Raw genomic sequence first — 25,929 nt, 5'->3', positions numbered from 1 at the left:
CTTAGAGGTTTCCCACAGCTTTCCAGAATCATGAGTGGTTCTTCTAATCTGAGATCTTGGCTGCGTGGGGGGAGGGAGGAGGATCTGCTAAAGTCCTCAAGTATTTAGGGTTTATACAGTTCATCCATTGGTAATGACAGCACACACAGCTCTTCTGATAGCATGTATGTTTGTCCTTGGCTAAGCCGCTCCAGTTTCGTTAGCCCTTTGGCTCTTCAGTGATGTAAGGACCTGAAGAGGGCTCAAGAGTCTGACCTACTCATTGCATGGTCCTGCCTAAAGGGCCTAGAGAATGCTTCTTCCTCACCCACCCCCAAATCAGTAGACTGAGAAAGGAAGGGGAGTAGAGAGTCCCCACCAACCTGGGGAATTAAGACCCAGCTGTCTGCTCAAGGGCTGAAACGAGCTTCATACAGTACTTTTTGATACCTGTTAGGTGCTCTGTCTTACACATTTGGTCTCCAGGAACTTCATGAGAAGTCTGGCTAGGGAAGAACAAGTCTCTTTGCCCAAGTCTATGCGTTCAGTGAGACTGTGTTTAAAATTTTCGTGGGAAAGAGACTTCATTCTCAGGAAAAAATGGTTTAAAACTCCTATCTGTTGGAGAAGTCAAAGTTAAGCAGAAAGCCATTGCATCCACCCAATACTTTCCGTTTCCTCAGAAACTAAAATTAAGGATGGCGCAAAGTCAGGCCTCAGAGCAGCAGCAGAAATGATCCATGTGCCATCTCGCACACAGACTGGAATTTCCCAGCAGTTGGGAACCAGATGCTTTGTTGGGTCCCAACAACGTCAGGTCGGGGGACTGATAGCTTCCAATCCCAGCACTTAAGGAAGCAACTCTTAATGACTTTGAAGTTTTTCAATAGCAAGATCACTATTGGTCTGGTAAGCTAACATCTTTTCAGTCTGAAGAAACAAGTGGATTTCAGGCAATGTAGCAAGAAACATTAGCAAAGGTAGGTTAAAGCACAAAAAGCCAGAGAGACCAAAAATACATCCAAATGCGCTGAGAAAGAGAACCATTTCTACCAAGACTTCTGATTGGTAAAACACAGGGAAGCAGCTGAGGAGAGTGGGTAGGATACAGGAGGAAGAAAGATATGGACCAAGTTCTGTAAAGTCCTCTCAGTTACCATCATCACCCAAGGTCATTAAAACAGGGACTTGCCCATGCAGTCTGTAGCAGTTCTCACTATCTTGGGCTCTGCCAGCCAAGAAGTGCTTCTCTGTGGCAAGACAGGCATGCCCAGAGGTGACAGAGCATCTTTGCTGGCCCTGGTCTTGGGAACACTGCAAATTTTTGTATTAGGCTGCCCCTCTGCAAGCTGGCGAAGCCTGTGCCCAACACCTCATGCTATGTCCCTATAAGGCACTGAAGAAGCTGGTATGAAGCCCTCAGAATCGGAAGACAAGCATGGCTCAGACCACGTGATGCCGGCAGATGGGACACTCATGCATTTGCCGCACTTGGTACAGGTTACCGTGTGGCCACATGCCAGCAGGACACAGTCAGTGGATGAGCCCATGCAGATCTTACACGGATTCTCCTCCACGCTCCCCCGTTCTGGTCTTCAGCACCACACACCAGGTGCTGGAGTCCTTTTTGGTCCTTGTACAGCCACTCGCCCTCTCCATCAGCCTCCACTTTTCACAGCAGCCCTTGTAGTTGTCGTTGTGAGCCAGGATCTTTCAACTGCCACATAGTCAGACCTTTAATGTCCTCCAGGTTGGTCAAGTCAGACAGAGGCCCTCCATCTATTCTCTGAAGTGATGGACTGGGGCTCATCCTCAGCAGGTGCTCTGGCTGTGCTCTCCAAGTAGACGGGTTCTTGGTCCTGAGACGCATGGCCACTAGCCGGCTGAATTTCCTGAGCCTGGGCTGGGGGAGCAAAGGTGGCTTGTGAGGGTGAAGAAAGGAGTCTGGGTGAGGTAGGAGGTACTGTGCTGGCATGAGTCTGCGTCAGCAAGGTCTGTTGCTCAAGGAAGTCTTGGGACAAGGTGAGCATCTGAGTCCTGCCCTCCTGGGAGATTACAGGCTGCTGACCAAGCACCAAGATCCCCAGGACCTCTTTCTCCAGGCACGTTTTGGTAGAGATGTCATAGAGGTTGAAATAGTCCCTCAGGTCCTTCACCTTCATCTTTATGAGCTCCTCCCACTGAAAGGCTGTTGCTTGGAATCTTTGGCAGAAAAGGCAGAGGCAGGGCCCAAACAGGTCATGCAGAATTTTCTTACAGTCCAATAAGGTCTGCTCTCTTGCCATGTTTACAAAGTTGGCCCCACAGACCTTGCAGCTTGGATCCGAGCCTGCTGAGGAAAGGAAGGAGCTGTACCCACGGTAGGAATAGGCCTGAGTCCTGGATCCCAGGAGTGGGGCCTCCTCAGGCTGTCCAGGCAGAACCAGTTGCAGCAGGTTGCCCACTTGATAAAATCTGACTTACCCTCCCGCCCAGCTGGCACCTGGGAAGGGGAGGAAAGGGGTGGGGTCCAGGCCACAGACACCTGAGGCAAGGTGTCCAGACTCTGCTGCCACTGCTGCTCTGCCTCTGGAGCTGAGGGGGGAAGGCGGCAGTGGTTATAAACTCACAGGCTGCCGCAGGAAGTTAGCTGACAGTTTATTTTCTTTTAGCATTTTGAATATATCAACCCACTGCCTTCTGGCCTACGAAATTTCTGATGAGATATTTGCTGATAATCTTATTGAGGATCCCTTGTATGTGACAGCTTGCTTCTCTGTTTCTGCTTTTAAAACTCTCTGTTTATGGCTTTTTGACAGTTTGAAGGTAATGTGTCTCTGTGTGGGTCTCTTTGAATTCATCCTTTCTTAGATGTTTGTGTTTATGCCTTTCATCAAATTTGGGAAGTTTTCATCCATTATTTCTTCAAATAGCTCAGCCCCTTTCTCCATCTCTTATGAAATTTTCACAATGCATATGTTAGTTTGCTTGATGCTATCCCACAAATCCTTTAGGCTCTGTTCACTTTTCTTCTATATTTTTTACTTTCTGTTCCTCAGACTCAATAATTTCCATTATCTGATCTTCAAGTTCATTATTTCTTTCTTCTGCCTAAATTGTCTGTGAATCCCTCTAGCAAATTTTTTTTCATTTCAAGTTTTGTAATTTTCAGCTCCAGAATTTCTTTTTGGTTTCTTTTTAGGTTTTTCTATCTTTTTATTGATATTTTCATTTTGTTCAACCATAGTTTTCTTGACTTTCTCCACATCTTCCTTTAGTTCTTTGACATCTTTAAAACTGTTATTTTTAAGTATTTTTCTAGTATATCTGCCATCAGATCTTTTTCAGTAATAGTTTCTGTTGATTTTTTTCCTAGAATGGGCCAAACTTTTCTGTTTCTTTGTATATCTTGTGATTTTTTTGTTGTTGTTGAAAACTGGACATTTGAATCTAATAATGTGGTAACTCTAGAAATTAGATTCTCCCTTTCCCCAGATTTGCTGTTGTTCTAGTATTTTCATTGTTGCAATCTGTCTCTATGCCAAGGATCAGCGTAGGTGTAAACTTAATGTTGTCTCTTGTCTTTTCTAAGCCTGTACCTTTTTCTGGGCATATGCAGTCACGTTCTAGTTTTCCTCATCTATGCAGTTGCTTTAGAATGTGCTTGTTGTCTTTCTTGTCTGGTTTCCAAAGGCGGGAAGAGAAAAATAAAGAGGAGGGGGAAAAAAGGAGCTACCAGTCATTTAAATCCTCTGGAAGTCACTTCAGCCAGAGTGGAAGGGACTTGCAACAATAGAGCAGGGGCAACAACAATGACTCACCATGTCTTTGTCTGCACCTCTGTGATCAGAAGCAGAAATCAGAGATCAGAACACAGATCACCAACATGTGGAGGAGAGGGTCCTGTTGGCCCACTCTGGATCCCACAAGCTGCTTGCAAGCCACTCCCGGAACTTGTACACAGCTGCCTGCCATGGGGCTGGGAGTGGAGGATGGGTAGCTGCTACTACTGTGTTAAGAGCTAAAATTGACCAAAATTAATTACAGTTTACTCTCCAAGCCTTCCCTTGGAAGTTGCAAGTCTTCAATAGACTCCAGAGTTCCAAAATAGTTACATCAAACAGATTGTGCCAATCCTTTTTTTTCTAGGTGGGTAGACATCTGTGGTATTTCCTACTCCACCATCTTTTCAGAATTTTCTCTAGCTTCTCAAACACATGAAATAAAGTTAAAATAACTGTTTTAATATCCTTGTCTACTAATTTTAACATCTGTATACTTTCTGAATTAGTTTCGGTTGATTGGATTTTCTTCTCATAATGGATTCTATTTTCCTACTTCTTTGTATGTATGCTAATTTTAGATTGAGTACCCCAACATGTGAATTTTACTTTGTTGGGTTTTGGATGTTTTTGTATTCCTATAAATATTCTTGAGATTTGTTCTGTGGTGTAGTTAAATTACTTTGACATAGTTTGATACTTTTGGGTCTTGCTTTTAAACTTTGTTAGTTGGGGCCAGAGCAGAGTTCAACTAAACTAGGGCTAATTTTTTCCCACTATTCAAGCAATCTCTTCTAAATACTCTGCCTAGTGACTTATGAGGTTTTGTTTTTTTCACTCTGGCTAGTGGGAACAGACACTATTCCTGGTCTTATGTGAGATTCAGATACTGCTCTCAATCATTTCAAATGATTCTTTCCCCAGTAAGTGGTTTCATCACGTACATGTACTAAACAGTACTCAGCAGAAGACTCAAAGGGGAAACCTCTAAAGCTCTCTAAAAGTCCCTGTGTATAACTCTCTCCTCTCTGGTATTTAGCCCTGTGCTCTCTACCCACCTTAGCCTCCATCTCAAGTCAGGGTGACCACCAGTTTCCTCCAACGTTCTTCCTTGTGCCATGACCTAGAAATTCTCTCCAGGCAGTAAGCTGGGACAAGCATAGGGTTCACTTCATTTTTTTCTCATCTTTAAGGAATCACTATCCTTTGTTACCTGAACTCCAATATCTTGAAAACTGTTGTTTCATATATTTTGTCCAGTTTTTTTTGTTTGTTTGGTTTTTTTTTCAGTTAGATTATCTCAAATCCCTGTTACTCCGTCTTGGGTAGAGAGCAGTGTCCTACTTCTATTCAAGTAGGACTGGAAAGAGGCCCCAGCCACATAGGTTATAGTCTTTAATTATTTCCTTTTATAGACATTTGTCCCTGATACCTTAGGATTAGGGTTCCCACTCATAGAGTGTGGGCATAGTTGAGAAAAAGCTCTTATACTTTGTTTTCAAGTCTCAAAAAAAAACCAGTTTTGAAGATGACAGTGAAATCAAGTAAGGCAATCCACAAATTTGGAGCAGATAGGGCTAGGTCCAATCAAATACAACTAGAAGTTAATTCTGATAACTTTCATAATTCCAAGCATTGGGAAGGTTAACAGAGTAAATAGGAGCGATGCCTAAAGCTGTGCATATTAGATCATGAACCTAGTTACTGTATTTCCTTACTTCCTGACTGACAATTATTGTCAATTGATGATTTACTTAGAGTAAAATTTTAACTTGCTGAAAATCTGTGTGCCTTATGCTGCTTTGGACTTGCATTGTTTCATTTTGTATTGTTATTTCATTTTGTATTTCATTTGTTGTATTATTTCATTCTTTGCACTTTATAGAGAGGACAGATTAAAATCAAGTTAGGAATAATGAAGTTCTGGCAGTAACTTCTAAGGAAGAAAAATACATTTTCAAATAATACTTCCAGGGCCACTTAATTTTGCTACAGCTTCTCTTCATGATTCATTGTCTCATTCTAGGGATACGAAGCTGCCACCTTGGTGAATTTCTCAAAATTATTATATAGAAGAACGGACATATATACTTAGCATTGTTCCATATTAGAACTAGAATGAATTAAAACGGAACCTGTTACCTTTCTTTTTTAAAAAAAACTGTTCCCTCATGATGGTAAATTTTCCACTGGGCAGTTAGTCACAGAAAGCAATAAACTTAGCCAAGCCTTTTTTTTTTATCTTGGTAATGTTAAAATTGGCCAGTTACTGATGACAGTAATATCTATATAATGTCTCATCTGTGAATGATAACTTCTCATTATAATATTGGAGTGAACAAAAATTTGTTGAGTTTTGTGGAAGCCAGGAATAAGCCAGGAAAGAGATTTAATAGAGGGAACTAATTGCTTTGCTAGAAGGATTTTACATATATATAACTTTACATACATGCAAAAATATTCTACAAAAGTCTCTTGTTACTGTTTTTTCAGTGCACAAAGATTTCTAGAATAACTGCTTTATAAAAATAGAGTCTTAAACATTTTTCTGCATGTTTTCTTATTCAACCCTACATCATAGAAATCTATTCAAAGCAACTGGTATAACGGTTTTTGTTAGGTACATAATGATGTGGGAACATGGCATAGCTATTCAACAATTACTATTGATGACATTCACATTGTTTCAAGGTTTTTGCCATCATGAGCAATAAACATACTTATTTGGTTTCTGTAACCTTTCTGGTTAGCTTCTAAGTATTTTATACATTTGGCACTACTGAGAATGGAATATTTTTATTTGGTTTTTAGGTGCCTATTGCTACAGTAAAAAAATCGTATTGATTTCTATATGTTTTGCTACTTAAGAGGTTGTCTCTGAGAAAGGGGAGATAGAGACTAAGGACCTGGGGATATTTTTTCAAAACATGTATTATAGAATTAAATGACTCTTTAAACCATGTGCATGTATAATTTTGATTAAAATGAAAAGCTTAAATACAAAATAATAAATGGTAACGGGGCATCCCTATAAGTTTCTGATTTTAACTGAAATGCTATAGTGTTTTACCATTTAGGATCATATTTACTATTTGTTTGGCTATATAGCCTTTATTATATTTAAGTTGTTTCTTTGAATTCTTATTTACTTAGACCTATTTTATTATTTACTATTTACATTTTTATTCATAAATGATGACTTTTATCAAAAAATTTCCAGCATTTATTAATATCATAATCTTAATATGATTATAATAAATTATAATCATTTTCTTAATATTAAACCATCCCTACACTCCAAAAATAATCTTTACTTAGTTGTAAAGTATTATTCTTTGCTAATATTTTGTTTAGAATAACTGCCCCACAAAGTAGAAAATTCCCTACTTTTTTTTAGTGGTTAAATAATTAATAATTATCAACAGTCTGTCATTAATTACAAATAATGAGAGAGGTACTAGAGGTTGTGAATTTTGCAAAGGGGAAACCAGTATCTGCAGCCGCTGAGCCCAGGGGTCCAGCCACTAGGGTGGGGCAGCTCCTTAATAAATAATTGGGAGCAAGGGAGCAGGGTTGCTCCTGCTTCTTCTTGACAGAAACCTGCTTCTTCCTTGCCGCAGCATCCCATAGAAGGGGCCCATGCTCACAGCTGCCTGGATGAACTTGATCTACTTGTCCGTCTCCTCCTGTGTGGGGGCAGAGATCCAGTACACTATGGGTTCCCCTCAACCAACCAGCCATACTGCCCCTTGTCATTGGGTATGTAAAGCTCAAAGCAGTTTGGTTTCCAGGAGTTGTCCACTTCTTGGGTGCTCAGATTCTTCTGGGAGATGATGATTCCTCTCGGCTCCTTGTGTGTTGTGTATTCAAAACAGAGGCAGTTATCTGTGAGGAGCCAGCCCTACCGGTTCGGGTTGAATAGGGTGTGGGCCAGGTCATTCCCATCATCCTCAGGAATCCTGAAGGGCTCATGTGCCTGAGCAGATTCTCAGCAGGTCTCGCCCTCCTTGATACTTGGGTTCAAGGCCACAAAGCGCTCCAGGTCTGGCTTGTCCCAAACGTTGGGATTGTAAAGGCTGGTGTTCAGCATGATCGGCTTGACAGTACGTAGCATGTGTCCGTGGACTGGAAAACCACAGGACTGCACAGGCAGTAGCATCTCGGGGAGAAGGCTTTCATCATCTGGTCAATCTTCTGAGCCTTCGTGGGGAGGCAGGAAGCTCCATAGAAATTGCCTGAGGGCCTGCACCAGATTGAGGTCGGTGAACTTTTGCAGATCTGCAACGGCCTGGAGCGCTGCCAGGCTCAGCTCTTCCCTCTTCCCCATGGCTGTCTCTTTCAGGCCTTTGCCCTTATACAGGAAACGGGCGAGCTCCTCGGTTGTGTACCGGAGAAGTTCGTTCTCCACCAAGAACTAGACTCCTTCTTGGGGTCCATGTTTGAAGTTCTTCCAAACCATTGCCATTTCCGGTTCGTTGCAAGGTCCTACTGCTCTCATCAGTCTCTAGACCCTCCACCTCGCTCATGGCTTCACTGAGCTCCTCCTGCAGGTAATGGATCTCCACTAGCACCTCCCGCTGCGGGGCAGGACATTCTCCAGCTCATCTGCTCCTCCAGAGTCAGGTTTGGGAGCTCATAGACACCGTCCTCGGTGGCAGCTGGGAAGACCCGAGAGAAGTCTCGGGCTGACCTGAGGGTGCGGCCTGAATTGCGTTGGCCCGCAGGTTCCCCCGAGCCTGCTCAAACGCCGGGGAGCCCCCAACCCCACAGTGCTAAACAGACTCCCCCTTCACCTCCGAACTGCCTTGCCAGTAAGGTGTTTTGTATCTGTATAAGTGAGATTTGTAGGTAGTTTTTTATACAAAGAAAAAGAAAACTATAGTTTATATTAAAGAAGCTGAAACAGCTAGTGATGTAATAAAAAGAGCATAAGTTTATAAGTCAGAAGGTGACATTTAGGGGGAGGAGGGATTGGGGGTCCTGGGTGAAAAAGGTGAAGGCATTAAGAAGTACAAATTGGGGGCCTGCCGGTGGCTCAGGTGGTTGGAGCACCATGCTCTTAACTCCGAAGGCAGCCGGTTCGATTCCCACGTGGGCCAGTGGGCTGTCAACTACAAGGTTGCCAGTCGATTCCCACAAGAGATGGTGGGCTGTGCCCCCTGCAACTAACAACAGCAACTGGACCTGGAGCTGGGCTGCGCCCTCCACAACTAGGATTGAAGGGACAACAACTTGACTTGGAAACAGTCATGGAAATACACACTGTTCCCCAATAAAGTCCTGTACCCCTTCCCCAATAAAAATCTTAAAAAAAAAAAAAAAAAGAAGTACAAATTGGTATAGTCACTGGGGATGTAAAGTGCAGCATAGAGAATATAGCCAATGTTGCAACACCTAGTACCAGGTGGGTACTAGACTAATCAGGGGTTCACTGCATAAATTATATAAATGCTCTCTATATAAAACTAATATAAAATAATATCGAATGTCAAGTGTGACTGGAAAAAAAAATTTGTAAAGATGACATTTAGGGCAGCTGGATGGCTCAGTTGGTTAGAGCGCCGCCTCTCAACAAGGCTGCGGTTCAATTCCCTCATGGGATGGTGGGCTGCGCCCCCTGCAACTAAAGATTGAAAACTGCCACTGGACTTGGAGCTGAGCTGCGCCCTCCACAGCTAGACTGAAGGACAACGACTTGGAGCTGATGGGCCCTGGAGAAACACACTGTTCCTCAATATACCCCAATAAATTTTTTTTAAATGACATTTAATATTAAATATTTCCAAGCAAGCCAAATAAAACAATTTTAAAACTCCAAGCACTATGTTCCATCATCCCACCACATTTGGCATGAAGCTTCAATCAAGAAAGATGCAATAACACTACAAAGTCAGGATGTCATTGTCCTTAGAGTTGGCATCAGTCAACCACAACTCCTCCCCTGCAATGGCAAGACATTGAACCTTTTAGATGCTGAGTGTTAGGTTCCATCCCTAAGGACATAGGCTATAGACCTTGCTAAATTTTAACTGAAATGCTTTCTTTCATGTTTTATCATTTTATGTACCATTACCAATTCATGTAAGCACTGGGAACATTTTAATTATTGTAGCCAATCCACAATACCACTATTTTCAACGAGAGCCCATTTCTAACAACCATCAACAATTAACAATCCATTAATATCTCCGTTATAAATTAATTTTTGACATTCATTAGTTTAATAAGCAAAATATGTAATGTTGATCAGAGTTAAGACAGCCGAAATGCTTCTGGTGATCCCTTCGCAGTGTAAATTCCCAATTAGAAGGCTAGCTGCACCTAGAGTATAATTTGGCATATCCATAATATTTCACTCTCTGTACTAAAATACTTTAAATTATAGATATTATAACACCGGATTCAAATACCAATTCTGCCACTTAATAGCTATGTAATATTGGATATGAATGTAATTTGATACCCTTGAGTCTCAATTTCCTTAAGTGTAAAATGAGGATAATACCTCACGGAATGGTGAGAATTAAATAATGGATATGAAAAGCCATTATAAACTTCAAAATAGTCTACAAATGTTAAGCATTATTATTAGATAATAATACCTCAAATAGAGGTTAGGTTTTGTTGAGATCCTTTGAGGATTTGCCCATTACATGGAAGGTTAAATGACCTCTAATGTTCACCTATTGTAAACATTAGTTTTGATGTTCTCTTTGTCTGTCTAGGAACACAGGGGGGAAAAAACAAAGTAAGTTATGGAGTTCTTAACCCAGAAGGCCAAAATAATTACCTTACACTGCCTGAAATCCTTACCCATTCCAGAAGAATAGTCTCTATCAAATGAGGACTGACTTAATAGATTTAATTATAATAACGAACATTTATTCAGTGTTCATTATCTTCCAGACAGTATGCTGAGTACATTATCTTATTTAATCCCCACAATAACCCAATAAAATAAATATTGCTTTTAAGCCCATTTTAAAATGAGGAAACTAAGACTTAGAGAAATTAGGTAACCGTCCAATTTGTGGTAAAGGATTTGAATTCAAGAAGTTGTTCTTGAGAACTTATATTCTAAACACAACAATTCATATATAAATATATGATAAATATTAATTATGTTATATAAAACAAATAATATACATAATATATAAAACAATATAAATATTTAAAATATAATACATATGAATTATGTATTATATAATATATGACCATACAAATTCTGGACTTAAGAACAAGGTGGACAGACAAAATACATGATGTCACCTTCCTTTCTTAAAACAAATGTACATAAGCTTTCGGCTAGTTGTCCTGAATTTCAAGAATTAACTCACAAAAGCATTGTATAAGCTTATCTGTATTGTTTGTTTCCCTGTCTCATTTCATGTTTCTCCTTTTTTCAGTCTTCTCTTTCCCCGCATGTGGTGGATTGTCTGCAAAGATAGCTACCAATACTTCCTGCCATTCCTATACATGCATGCTGCTCTTCTCATCAAGACATGTCATCTATTTCCCCACCCCTTGAATCTGGACTGGTCTTGCTATTTGCTTTAACCATAAAAATGTGGGTGAAATAAAGCTGTGACAGTTTGGGGCTTAGGACTCAAGAGACTTGGCAGCTTCCATGTGTCATTCTCTTGGAACCTTGCAGAAAAGTCCAGCTATCCTGCTAGAGAGATTATGTGGAGAGAAAAGCTCCAGCCAACAGTAGACACCAACTGACCAATGTATGAGGCCGTCTTGGATCACTTATACTCAGCAGAGCCTCCAGATGAATGTCATATGAGTGACCCCAGCTGATAGCACATGGAGCAGAAAAGCCACAGAGCTGTAGCCAGGCAATCCACAGAATAGTAAGAAATTTTTAAAAATTGTTGTTTTAAGCCACTAGGTTTTGTGGTGGTTCGTTATGCAACAAAGGCCAAAGGCATTTAGATAGAATGGCCACATCCTTGGGAGACGTCTTTAGGTAAAGAGAAGACTGTCCTTGAGACGGCTACAAAAAATCTTGAAGCAGTAAAGTAAAATACGTGGCTGATTTGGGTCTGTCTTATCCAACTACAGATTTTTCACTAAATAAGCATAAGGAAAAGATATCCAGGTACAAAGATCTTTAATTTTTTTCTGACTACATATATAAGAAAACATGAATGTGTCTCACTTTGTCCAGTACTCCATGAATGTGTCTCATTTTGAGCCAAACAGGAGAACAGTTCTCACACATAAACATCTTACTCCTCAAAGTTGGCTTTAAGGTGCAAAGAGGTTGCTTCCCTCCCCTGAGACTTAGAAACCTACACTTACTGGATGGAGAATATACCAAAATACCAAGCTTCTTAAGAGCTACATTTGGAACTGCAGCCAATTCCCAATTGTCCATGAAATGGAAGTTAAATGTAGTTTGAAACTTATCTGAGGAAAAACATTTTTATTTTTGTTTTCCTATATTTTTGGAATATATTGAGATTCACTTTTCTCATTATATTTTACTCATAACATATTACTAAAATGATATCTCATTTTCCCCAAACCCAACAGGGAAAAGAGGCCCTAAAATATTAGAAGAAACCATTTTAAAAGTAAAGTTTCAGGGCGGCCGGATGGCTCAATTAGTTGTCTTCAACTAGATTGAAGACAACGAACTGCCGCTGAGCTTCCAGAGGGGCAGCCAGATGGCTCAGTTGGTTAGAGCGCGAGCTTCTCAACAACAAGGTTGCCGGTTCAATTACCGCATGGGATGGTGGGCTGTGCCCCCTTCAACTAAAGATTGAAAATGGCAACAGGACTTGGAGCTGAGCTGCCCACTCCACAGCTAGATTGAAGGACAACTACTTCGAGCTGATGGGCCCTGGAGAAGCACACTGTTCCCCAATATTCCCCAATAAAATTAAAAAAAAAAAAAAAATCATGGGATGTAAAGTACAGCATAGGGAACATAGTCAATAATAGGGAACATAGTCAATATTGTAATAATTACTATGTATGGTACCATATGGGTACTAGCCCTATCGGTGATCACTTTGTAAGGTCTAATCACTATGTTGTACACTAAGTTGTCTACCTGAAGCTAACGTATAATATTGTATTCAACTATGATTGAAAACTAAATTGAAGGAAAAAAATTTGGGGGTAAGTCTCACTTACCTTAAAGAAGATCACAGACTTCTCTAATCACATTCAGGTAATAAAAACAACCTCAATTCAGTAATAGAAATATGCGATGCTTGAATTAAAAAAAGTATTGTTTTGCAAAACCATAATACCATAATTAAACCTGACAAAATTAACAATAATTCACTAATCATTGAATACTAATCTGTGTTCAGAATTCTCCAATGTCATTTATAGTTGTTGTTTTTTTCAAACCAGTATCTGATCAAGCATGAGGATTATAATCAATAGGTTTTTGATTTCTGAATTAAGCACAAAGATTCCTGACCTCTGTCCCAAGAGCTGACTCTGCAGTCCCATCAATTTATTGATCCAGTTCATAGAAATCATCAAGTCAGATCTTCTCTGTCTTTCCTTTTGGGTACAACTCTGGGTTAAAGAGGCAATAATTGCCTAGATCCAGTTAGTGATCTTGACTGGGAAAGCATCAGCTCCCAGAGGACACAAATTAAGGATGAAAGTTGCTAACTGCTCTTGGCCAACTGTATGATGGAGAGCTGTGTTAAGGAGCAAATAAATAAATAAATCCTCTTTTGTTATTTAAAATTAAAACTAAAGGGCTGTGGTTAGCAATTTACAATTGCTTGTGTCTTCAACAATGAAACAAGCCTTTAAGAGTCACTTGGGACCCAATAATAAGGACTCTTGACTTGCCCACTGTACATTTCTGGTAATTTCTATTATTGCTGAAATAGTTCAGGAAAGCCTCCACCAAAATCACAGGGAGAAACCACAATGATGGGAAATGAACAGATCCATTATAATGGGGATAACTGTAATTGGACACAACCCCTGTTTCTCTACCCAGGAGATACACTAGCCAGATGCTAAGACTGAGCAATCGTTTTTACCCTTCCTATCTTAAAAAAATTTTTCCCTTCACTCCTTCTCATTCCAAGAACTGTGAAAAACACTAAATACGAAAAACACATGGTAACTGTTGCTATCACAAATATTTGCAGAAGAATAGGGGAACTTGAGAAAACCTTAAACTAAGAACCTAGAGATGAAGTAGCTGGAATTTACACAAGCTTCTGCCCCAGCCACCCCAAAACTAACTTCCGCTATGCTTTCCCTTCCTCCTTGAAAGCAAAGAATATAATCAAAAGTAGTTCTCTCAACCTCCAACTTAGGGAAGGGCCATGGTAACCACCCAGGAATTACAATATGGTTTGTGTTAAAGCTACCATAGAAATGCAGAAAACTATTGATAGGATGTAATTTACAATGGGAAGTAAAACTGTACTGCCCACCTTCCTTCCCCCTCCACCCATATTCTCTTGCCTAGGCAAGCAGAGGACTATAATTTCACCTGTAATAAAATCTAAGGATAGATATAAATCGACTAGAGAAGGGGGAACACTGGTGGACCTCCAAGTTTCTGGGCTACTATGGAGAACTCTGGGTGGGGTCCAAAGAATAAGGAATAGGGACCTGACTACATAGGAATTTCTTTAGGATTTAAGAAACTAAGGGAAGGTAGTTTTCTATATAGTGAACGCAGTTCACTAAGGTAGAAAATGAAATCAAGAGTCATTCTTTCAAGGACGTTATGCATTTGACTGGTAGGCCCCTGCTGTTGCATCTTTTCAGGAACCTTTGGATTACATACAACAAGCATAGGTGAGAATCCCCAAAACCTCACAGTGTGCTGCTAGGATGGAGATATAAAAGTCAGTTTTGTATCAAGCAGTTTGTGGGGACAGAACCCCAAAAAGCAGTTTCCAGGCTCTTGGCCTCACATAGAAAGGTGTTGGCTCAGGTAGTAAATGGCCATCAACTGTGATTGGATGGCCGTCAGCTGTGGCTAGTTGGCCGTCAGCTGTAACCAGTGAGCCATTGGCCACTAATATAACTGCCGTGGCTACGCTAGCGGAGAGAGAAAGAATGGGGGCTAGCAAGAAGATGGCGGCTGGGCTGGCAAGCGTGGATGGCGGTTTGCGGACAGTGTGGATCCAGCCTCTAGTGAGACTATAGTGCCGCCAGCGAGAATATACTAGTATGACTGCCCTACCTATGGCTCCGTGGGTGTTCCTTTTTGGCCTCACCATATCCTGCGTTCTTGTGTGGGGAGTGGGAGCAGAGACTCTGCACGACACCCTGCACAACACAGTTCAAGGTGTTTTGTGTTTGTTTGTTTGTTTTTGAGGGAGACAGATATATAAGACAAGTATATTAACAACTGGTAGCACAAGTTTTTAATTTATAAATATGTATGTATATACAGTCAATCCTCATCATTCACGGATTCCATATTTGTGAGTTCATGGTCATCCACAGACACGGGCAGGGCAGTGAAAACCCTGAGATGCCTGATGGGCCTGTTCCCAGGTGAGGTTGTTTATGTTCTCATACTGTAAACAAGCGTTTTTGTGGTATACTTAGTGACATGTTTTTTGCGTTTTGCAGGTTTTGTCACTGATTGCACTGTTTAAAATGCCCCCCATGTGTAGTGCTGAAGTGCTGTCTAGTTTTCCTGAGTGCAAGAATGCTGTCATGTGCCTGATAGAGAAAATACGTGTGTCAGATAAGCTTTGTTCAGGCATGCTACAGTGCTGCTGGTGGTGAGTTCAATGTTAATGAACCAACAATGTATATTAAATAAAGTATTTTTAAACAGAAACACAGATAAAACAAGGTTATGTACCAATCAGTGACAAAAACGTGACCAGAGGCTTTTAGGAAATCCAACCCTGTATATCTCCTAGGAGCAACGGTTCAGTATTTGCTAATTCAGTGCTCATGGTGACTTTAGACCATAACTACTGTAAATAATGAGAACTGACCACACACACACACACACACACACACACACACACACACACACACATCAACAAGGTCCTGTGATCAAGAAAGTATAGCAGCCACTGGTGGTGGAGAAGGGAGCTCCAAGAATAGAATTTGAGAGATTACCTATATTTAGAGAATAGCAGAGAGTCAGTGAAGGATATAGAAAGGCCAGCCAGTCATAGAGATTGATAAGAACTAGAAGAGAGGCATTTCAAGAAAAAGGAAGTGTTGGTCAACCATGTCAAATGCTTTAAAGAGGTCAAGAATGGGGACTTAAAAATTTTAAGGCCTTTGAATGTGGCAACTGAGTGACCTTCAGTATTTTTTTGTAGCTTGGGGAGGGTGGGAACCAGTGAACAGATATTGAAAAAGTGTCTTTAGTAAGAACAATAAGTGTGAACTATGCTTAGAAGTACAGAAAAAGTTTAGCAAACCAGAGCGTGAAAGGATTTGTTGTGGTTTTGCCTTGCTTTTTAAGATGGAAGATAAGCATACATATTGTATTTGTAGGCAGGTGGAAAAATTAAAGGCACAAGCAGAAAACGCATAGTCCTCTAAAAGGCAGAAGACAATGAGGTTAAGAACACAGGCAGAAGGGTCATCCTGGCCTTGAAGGAGAACACTTCCTTAGAGATGAAAGCCAAAGTAGACTTCACAAGTTTCATTTTAAACAATATTTTTACTTATTCAATTCTATTATATATATATATATATAATATATATATATATAGAGAGAGAGAGAGAGACAGAGAGAGACAGAGAGAATTACTAACCCACATTCCTATGGAAAACATGTTTACTAACTATATTACAGCATTTATGTAGTCATTTTTGTCTTTTTTTTTTAATTGGGTAACAGTGTGTTTTTTCCAGGACTCATCAACTCCAAGTCAAGTCATTGTCCTTCAGTCTAGTTGTAGAGGGCACAGCTCAGCTCCAAGTCCAGTCACCGTTTTCAATCTTAGTTGCAGGGGGGCGCAGCCCACCATCCCATGCGGGAACCGAATCAGCAACTTTGTTAAGAGCACTCGCTCTAACCAACCAAGCCATCCGGCTGCCCTATTTTTGTCCTTAACCTAGATACTATTTTCTAAAATATCCTATTTTCTAAAGTTATTTAGGGTAGTTGTTTCATCACTCTTCGAGTGTGATTGTTTTTTATTTATAATATAGTTAAGTTCATGTGTTACTGTTTTTATTCCACTTTGAGTTCCCTCCCCACTCTCACTAATTTGAATAATTTATTTTGGGAGGACGGGGAAGGACATGTGTAGCATTACTGTACCATACTAAAAGGTATTCTCAAAGAAATGTTAACCCGATCCTTATCCATATTAGCCATTCCCATTCTCCTTCTACCCCTTTTCCAACCACCCCTTGTAATGAGTATCTTGTTTCTGAGACCTGCACTTTTTCCCACTTTTTAAAAATTGTATGTGAACATGTCTGAAGTAGAGACTGTTAGCTACCTATCCCAACATCTCTTCATCTTTCTAAATCTGAATTTTAGTTTGGCACATAATCACCTGGATTAAATACTTCCCTGTTCCCAGTCTCTCTTGCAGCTATATATAGCCACATAAGTTCTTGCCAATGAGATGCAAGTAAAAAAGGTTGTATGGCAGATTTTGGCAGACTGATTTAAAAGATTGCTGGCATGCCTTCTTTTTCTCTTTCTCTCCAATCCTCTAGCCTGCTGCTTGGAACATGAATGTAATGGCCTGAACTCCAACAACTATCTTAGGCCATAAAAACAGGGTTCTGGGGATGGAGGAGTGGAGAATTTAAAAGCCTGGATTCCTGATGATATTTTAGACTCTTCATACCATTTTCAGACTGTGTGCGTGCCTGTGTGTGTGTGTGTGTGTGTGTACTTCACAATTTTTACATGGCACTTAGTAATGTCCTCAATGTCAGTGAGGATGAAGGTAGCCTTACACTATTCTTGCATTTAGATATTTCTTTCTGCAGCCTCACATTTTGTAAACTTTGGGTTGTCCTAGAAAACTAAAGTTCAATGCAATATTAGCACGCTCACTTTAAGATATGGAGTTTAAAAGCTAAAATACGCATAGATTGAGTTAAATATTACTTCAGGATCACTTTCTAATATGAAGAATTAAACAGATGAAGCTTAAATGGGACTATAGGTGGCATGAAGTTTGACAGAAAATATAGATATAGAAATAATTGACCAATTATGACATTTATCCCTGCTCTTTCCTCATATTGATGAAAACAATAAATATGTTAGTATTTAATCAGTTTTCTATTCATGAGCATCATGCAATAAGCCATACATGTTGAACAGAAAATCGAGAAACATAAGGGCTTCTTTGGCATTTTCCGGAGGATTTCAAAGCTAGATATGCTAGATACTATGAGGGAGTTAGATGTTAGTTTTATTTCCATGTTGCAGTACCTAACAAACCTGGAAACACAGAACTCAACTGATCTGAGGTGCTCTGAAGTAAAAAATTATTTCCCTCATGGATCTGGAACTTGATGCATTCATTCATTAAATTACTTATTAAGTAAGAATCAAGATAAAGCTACTAGGAATAAAACCACTTCTGTGAAGACCTCTGTTGGCATCTGCAGGGGTCAAGGGAGTTGCCCATTGGCTAGGAATTAAGAATGCCCCTTTGTGAGTCTGGAGGTTTCTGAGAAGTCAAGAGAGACTCAAATTTGTACACTTTAATATATATTCTTATAAATTAAAAAAAGAGGGAGTCAGTATCCTCAAGGTAGGAACAGCCCCTCTGTATGTCTCCCTACTGTTGTCTATTAGCAGAGGTCAAGTGGGAACCCCAGAATTCTGCATGTTCTGGCAAGATTCCCCACTCTTCTCAACATTCACAGGCTCTTCTACCACCATCCCCTTTGAGGTCATCATGCCCTTTATCCCTGGTAATGTCAGTTATCACAGGAATACAAGATTCTCCAGACATGCCTTATATCCTGGACTCTACTAGTCCTACAGTTTGTACATCAGGGCTTCTAACTCCATTTTATACCCCGTCCCATCTTTTGAAATTCTTTCACAACTGAACTCAAGATCAAATATCTGCAAAATCCGTTATATCCTCAATTTCTTTGAACATTCCTTTCACCTTCTTGCTCTAACTGATGTAGGAAATTTCCGTGAGTGACAGGATCCTGTCTCATGAAACCAAAGAATGGAAGCACGGACAAAGGAGATGCAAGGCATTGTAAAAGAGAATAGTTTATTAAAAGCAAAGAGTCACAGCTCTCGGAAGGAGAGAGGGTCCCCGACTGGGGTGCCCAACCTGGGGCAAAAAGGATCTTATTTTTATATCTTTCCTTGTCTGTTTGGAGAAGGGAGCTGACACCTTCTAATGGAATTCGTCTATCAGTTTTGTTTTGTTTGCCCATCCTAAAGGGATTAACGAACCCATTTCTATCGATTAGATCTGTTCCGTTTGTCTGGCCAAAATGGATTTATGAGATAACTTATTAACCTCAAGGAGCCATTACATTTTGTCCTGGAGTGAATGAGCCATTGCAGAACCTGGAGTTTCAGGATATGGCTGTCTTTTGTTTATTCCACCAGGGACCTTCCTGTCTACCTAACAACATGTTAACTAACCTGTCTCATAACTGCAACCTGGCTCTCCTCTGATGGCAATGTTTCTCCTGCATCCCTCTTGAATGTAGTTATCACTCCAACACCCTTTGGTACCATTGGACTTAGAGGAAGAGAGTCCGTTTCAAATCATATTTTATCAGATTACACCGCCATACACCTTCATGTGTTCCTCCTTTATTTCCTCTTCCCCTCGGTTACTTTAATTTCTTTAAACTTTTAAGTCTCGGCTCTCTGTCACTCTTTCAACTTCCAGAATTGTTGGTGATTTCAATATTCCTTCAACGCCTTGGCACTTTAAGTCTGAGATCAGGTACCAGCATGGTTGGGTTCTGCTGAAAGCCCTCATCCAGGTGGCAGACTGCTGACTTTTCAGTTGTGTCTTTACATGGTGGAGAGGGAGAGCTCTCTGGAGTCCCTTCTATAAGGGCACTAATCCCATTTATGAAGGCTCCACCTTCATGACCTAGTTACCTCTTAAAGCCCCCACCTCCTAATACCATCACATTGGGGGTTAGGATCTCCACATCTGAAGTTTGGGGAAACAGAAACATTCAGTCCATTGCACAAATCCAAAACTGCAACATTCCAGGATTAGACTACCAAAATAGTCCTAACTACATAAAAGACATACTAGTTTAAAAGCCCTTAGACTTACTTTCATCCCTTTCCCTCTTCCTAAGCCTTCTCTTTCTTTCCTCTGGGTTTTATCCTTTCTTATCTCATGCCAGACCTTGTTCTGTCAGTTATCCTGTCTTCTTCAATCCCTCCCTTTCCACAGACCTCTTCTTCTCTCACCTTTCAAACAAAAAACAAAAACAAACCACCCCCCCTCATTCCTCAACAAGCCACAAAAATAAAACCCTTCCCTCAACTACTAAATATATACAATACTATCTTTTTACTCCTCCATCTGTCCCTTTCAGTCTCAGCTAAGGGTGTCACATTTCACCCAATCTCCCAAACTAGAAACCTCCTTATCTCTTCCCCCTTTTCTCACTGGTCTTCAAGGTCAGAAATTTATCAAAATTCTGGGTGACCTTTTCTCTTCACTCCCACAGCTACTGCTTTAGTTCTGTGTCTACTCTCTTGCCTAAAATACCAGAGCTGGTTTGTCTGCAGTCCTTCTCCACTCCAGGTGGCAAATTACATTCTGAGCATCTACTATGTGTCTGGCACTGGAAACACAAGACAAATATGACACTAGTTTCTATATTCAAGAAACTTGTCCACACACACTGCAGCATCAGTCCCATTAAAAACTTCTCTTTGTTGCCAATAGAAGTTCAATCTCCTTAGGCAGGCATGTAGGGCCCTTTGCAATGTGGCCTGAATCCACCTCTCTAGCCTTCTCTCTCACGTCTCTCCTAAGTTCCAGTCACACTGAACTTTGCACAGATCCCTGAAAATTCCATTGCCTCTGCTTCATATATGCTATATTTTCTGCCTGGAACACCCTATATTCTGCCTCTCACCATTGGCCTGGGAAAAATTTATTCAGCCTTTGAAACTCAGCTCTTAATCATTATCCCACTTTGATGCTTTCCCAGACTCCCCTACCTAGTTCTTCAGGTTGCTGTTCCCACAGTACTGTTTATAGCTCTAATATACAAGGCTAAGTTATAGTACTCATTACAACACATTATAATTTATCTGTTTACTTTTTAAATAAGTTTATTTGAGCCAAACTGACGACAATGCTGGGGAGCAAAAATCTCAAGTGCTCTGGAGTATAACAGTTTTGCAGCTTCATTTATGCATTTGAAGTTAAGGGGGGAATGTAAGGAAGATTACATGGAGGTGGGAGAAAGCAAGGCACAGAGGCATTGGATTACAGGATAGTTAATAAGATTATGTGCCCTCTTGAGGATTAATGCCCCCTTTGAGGGGCATTACTTCTGGTATTTCAAAGGTGTGTTAACCTAGATGCACAATAATCTATTTACTTCTTTACGTTTTTCATAAGACAAATCCTGGAGGCCAGGAACAATATTGCTCTGCAGAATCAGGCACATAGTAGGCTCTAAATTTCAATTTATTTTTTCCAGAGAGAATGTTTCATTAAAGTGAAAGCTTGATGCACCAAGGAAGTGCACTCTGAAAGAAAATGGATGGTTCCCAAATATATATATTTTTAATGAATCTCTTAGCATTTGGTCTTCTCTTATTTCCCCCCAAATGGCATTACACTGCCTTTGTTTCCTAGAAAAGGGAGCATTAAAAAAATTGGCATTGAACAACTTAAAAAAATGAGAGAAAAAGAAGGCCCCTTATCTTTGAAACAAATCCTATTTCTCCATTATCCCTTTCTTTCTTTTTCTTTTTTTAATTTTTATTGGGGAATATTGGGTAACAGTGTGTTTCTCCAGGGCCCATCAGCTCCAAGTCAAGTCATTGTCCTTCATCTAGTTGTGGAGGGTGCAGCTCAGCTCCAAGTCCTGTCACCGTTTTCAATCTAGTTGCAGGGGGCACAGCCCACCATCCCATGTGGGAGTTGAACCGGCAACCTTGTTGTTAAGAGCTCACTCTCTAACCAACTGAGCCATCTGGCTGCCCCTCCATTATCCCTCAGTTATCCTGCAAGGTGCTGAACAAAATGGTGTTACATAATATTCTTCCAAAATCTAACGTCTGAATGCGTATGTCACCTTCTTGTCACTGCCTACGATATACAATGGAAAGAGCACAATGAAGTATTTACTTATGGCAGAGTTACCCTGGAACTGTAATACATTCTCTTTCATGAAGACCATGAAATTAAAAGCCTTTACTACCTGATTTCTTCTGATCCGAGACTATTGCTAATTTACATTGAAATAAGCATATATCTCTCTTTTTATAGCCTTATTTTCTATAATATGAACTCCATGTATGTGTGTATATATGTATGTGTATATATATATAGATATATAGTTTATGTATCTATATGTGTGTGTGTGTGTGTGTGTGTGTGTGTGTGTGTGTGTAAGGTGATGATGTTTGGGGTAGAATACCATTTTTTGATTTCAATATATTTCATTTAAGAATGTAAATTAGCTTTTTAATGCCTCTTCCTTCACCTAGCTATTCATGCTTTTGTCCACCCACAGTTAGATACTGGTAGCAAAACTCAGAATATGAAAAAGCTCACCACAAGACACAGTCATTTTTAACCCTTTCCATTACAGTTAAACCAGACTGATAGGGTACGCTTCCAAATTGTGGGAAGATAATGATGACATCAGAGAACATAAAGAAATGTAAGTTGCTGTACATGATGTTTATATTTAGCTAGGTCATGGTGTCTCCCTTAAACTTTATGAGCAATTTCTTATTCTTTATACCTAGATTACTACTTTGCTCCTTTTCTGTTTATTTGCCTTACAAATATAAAGTTAACAACTTCTAAATTATTTTCTTATTACCATGTTTCCTGAAAGTAAGACCTAGCCGGACAATCAGCTCTAATGCATTAAATTTGGAGCAAAAATTAATATAAGACCGGGTCTTATTTTACTTATATTAATTTTTGCTCCAAAAGACATATTAGAGTTGATTGTCCGTCTAGGTCTTATTTTTGGGGAAACACAGTAGCAAACTCCCTCATAAAACTGGATTGTTCTCATCTGTTATAAACTTTTTAAAAAATTGCTCGTGTCAATTTATAAAGATCTTTTTTGCTATTAGTGACTGTATACACATTTAAATTCAGTCCTCAGAAAAATATCAGAGAGAAGGCGCATGCTACAATGATAATTGATAAGTAGTTTCTGAATTTAACAAAAAATTGGCCTGGGAATTTCTTTTCTCTTAGGAGACTGTTAGGATTAAACTTGTGAAATGGTACCTAATACTTGTCAAGTATTTTCTAATTTCTGCCAATTCGGATTGCAGCGTTCTATCCCCAAAGCCCTGACACTATAGCTATACGAGGTATGACAAGTTTGCCAACTTGCCACTGTACGCTTACATTGGCAGCGCTGTACAAACAGCTCGGGAAGGTTTCATAACCTTGCTGTATCAGTGTCTCACAGCTGTGCTCGTGTCGACGTGTGGCGGTGTCTTGCTGAGTGGCGTTCATTATTGTTCTGTGTTTTTGTGTGCCGTTACAAGAATGTCTGAGCTTGAATTAGAGCAACCAACAAACATTTTTTTTTTACAGGACTTTATTGGGGAACAGTGTGTACTTCCAGGACTTTTTCTAAGTCAAGTTGTTGTTCTTTCAATCTTAGTTGTGGAGGGTGCAGCTCAGCTCCAGGTCCAGTTGCCACTGTTAATTGCAGGGTGCACCCCCAGTTGAACCAGCAACCTTGTGGTTGAGAGGATGCACTCCAACCAACTGAGCCATCTGGGAGCTCAGCGGCAGCTCAGCTCAAGGTGCCGTGTTCAATCTTAGTTGCAAGGGGCGCTGCCCACCATCTCTTGTGGGTGTCGAGGAATCGAACCAGCAACCTTGTGGTTGAGAGCCCACTGGCCCATGTGGGAATCGAATCAGCAGCCTTCAGCGTTAGGAGCATGGAGCTCCAACCACCTGAGCCACCGGGCCGGCCAAGAACAAATATTAAATTCCTTGTTAAACTTGACAAGAGTGTAAGTGAAATCAGGGACATGTCAGTCCAAGTTTATGGGGATATTCCGTGAAGAAAACGGAGATATACAAATGGATTAAACGTTTTTCTGAGGGAAGAGAACGCCTCATTGATGAAGAGCGGTCAGGGCAGGCAATAACTCGCAGAACTAACGAAAACATTGCAAAAATTCATCAAATTGTGCACCAAAATCATTGGCTGACTGTGAGAAACATAGCAGACCAAGTAAACATCGATAGATAGTTAGGATCGGCGGCCGGTTATGAGCGCAGTGCTCTTAACAAGGTTGCTCTTTCGATCCCCACATGGGCCACTGTGAGCTGCGCACTCCACAACTAGACTGAAACAACTACTTGGCTTGGAGCTGATGGGTCCTGGGAAAAACACACTTAAATAAATAAAAGTTTAAAAAGAAACAGTTAGGAAAATCTTAACTGAAAATCTTGGTATGAGAAAGGTGTGTGCTAAAATGGTCCCAAAGGAGCTCACCGATGAACAAAAGCAAAGGAGAGTTGAAGTTTGCCAAGACCTTTTGGAGAGGCAAGACGATGTTTTGGGCTGTGTTATCACTGGTGATGGAACATGGGTGTACCAGTACGACCCTGAAACAAAGTGTCAACGTGCACAATGGAAGTCAGACCATTCTCCGCGACCAAAAAAGTTCTGTCCGTCCAAATGAAGATTCAAAACGATGTTGCTAACCTTTTTTTGATATTAGAGGGATTATTCATTATGAATCTGTACCAACTGGACAAACAGTTAACCGAGTTTACTATTTGGAAGTGCTAAAAAAACTGCGTGAAAAAGTTAGACGAAAACAACCTGAACTTTTTGCCAACAATTCATGGCTCTGCATCATGACAATGCACCAGCTCACATGGCACTGTCTGAGGGAGTTTTTAACCAGTAAACAAATAACTGTATTGGAACACCCTCCTTACTCACCTGATCTGGCCCCCAATGACTTCTTTCTTTACGCGAAGATAAAGGAAACATTGAACGGAAGACATTTTGGTGATATTCAGGATATAGGATAATATGACAACTCTGATGGCCATTCTGGAGAGTTCCAAAATTGCTTTGAAGGGTGGACTGGGCGCTGGCATTGGTGTATAGATTCCCAAGGGGAATACTTTGAAGGTGACTGTAGTGATATTCAGCAATCACTACAGTCTAGGATGAGTTTTTTTCTAGGATGAGTTTGCGAACTTAAGTGTCATACCTCATACATGTTTGAATCTAGATTTGGGGCCCTACTAGAAACAGAACTTGTTAGTGAATTTGAAAAAACAAAAACAAGAACCTGGTACAATTTGGGTCCCCCCCAGCTAATGGTTGTGATAACATGCAAAGCCATGGATAAACCTGATAACTACAGTATTTGTGCAACTTCTGGGTGAGAAGCCATTTCCAGAGTTACACTAACATGAACCCACTTGAAATATGCCCAACAGGGGTATATAATATGAATTCAGAAGCAACAGGGCTGAATTTTCAAAAACTTCTTGTCTGAAAGGCAGTTTTTCCCACGGCACTTCTTTTGATAAGGGAAAAATACGTTATTTAGGGTTGCAGTCTTCTACATTCTATTTCAATTTAGTTCCTCCATTTTCAGTTCATTGTATACGTTGTTACCAAATTAATCTTTCTTGTACACAAGTGCTACTCCCGTTCAAAAAAATTTCAATAGCTTCCCACTGTAAGAGCAATAAGTTGAAAACAATTAGCCTGATATTCAGTGCCAGCATTATTTGGTTGTGACCTACCTTCAAAACCTTATTTTGAATTATTCTCCTGCACCCTGAACTATGTAAGCTAGGTGTTGACAAACTATAGCCTACAGACCAAATCCAGCAGGCTGCCAATTTTTGTATGGCCTTCATGGTAAGAATGATTTTTACATTTTTAAAAGTAAAAAATATCTTGTGACCTGTGAACATAAGAAATTTAACTTTCAATATCATCTTTTCTTACCGCCGAATAGTATTCCATTGTGTATATATACCACAACTTCTTTATCCATTCATCTATCAAAGGACATTTTGGCTGT

At 40.2% G+C, this 25,929-nt stretch overlaps 2 pseudogenes; both read right to left on the bottom strand.

Moving 5' to 3' along the window:
• Positions 1 to 1,398: 1,398 nt before the first annotated feature.
• Positions 1,399 to 6,823, bottom strand: LOC109452916 (E3 ubiquitin-protein ligase rififylin pseudogene; annotated as a pseudogene).
• Positions 6,824 to 7,172: 349 nt separating this feature from the next.
• Positions 7,173 to 10,557, bottom strand: LOC109452914 (cytohesin-2 pseudogene; annotated as a pseudogene).
• Positions 10,558 to 25,929: the final 15,372 nt, after the last annotated feature.

The sequence above is a fragment of the Rhinolophus sinicus genome, chromosome 1 (assembly GCF_057876585.1).
Source record: "Rhinolophus sinicus isolate RSI-liver-muscle chromosome 1, RSI-T2T, whole genome shotgun sequence".
Classification (NCBI taxonomy): domain Eukaryota; kingdom Metazoa; phylum Chordata; class Mammalia; order Chiroptera; family Rhinolophidae; genus Rhinolophus; species Rhinolophus sinicus.
This window is presented reverse-complemented; position numbering and strand designations above follow the sequence as displayed.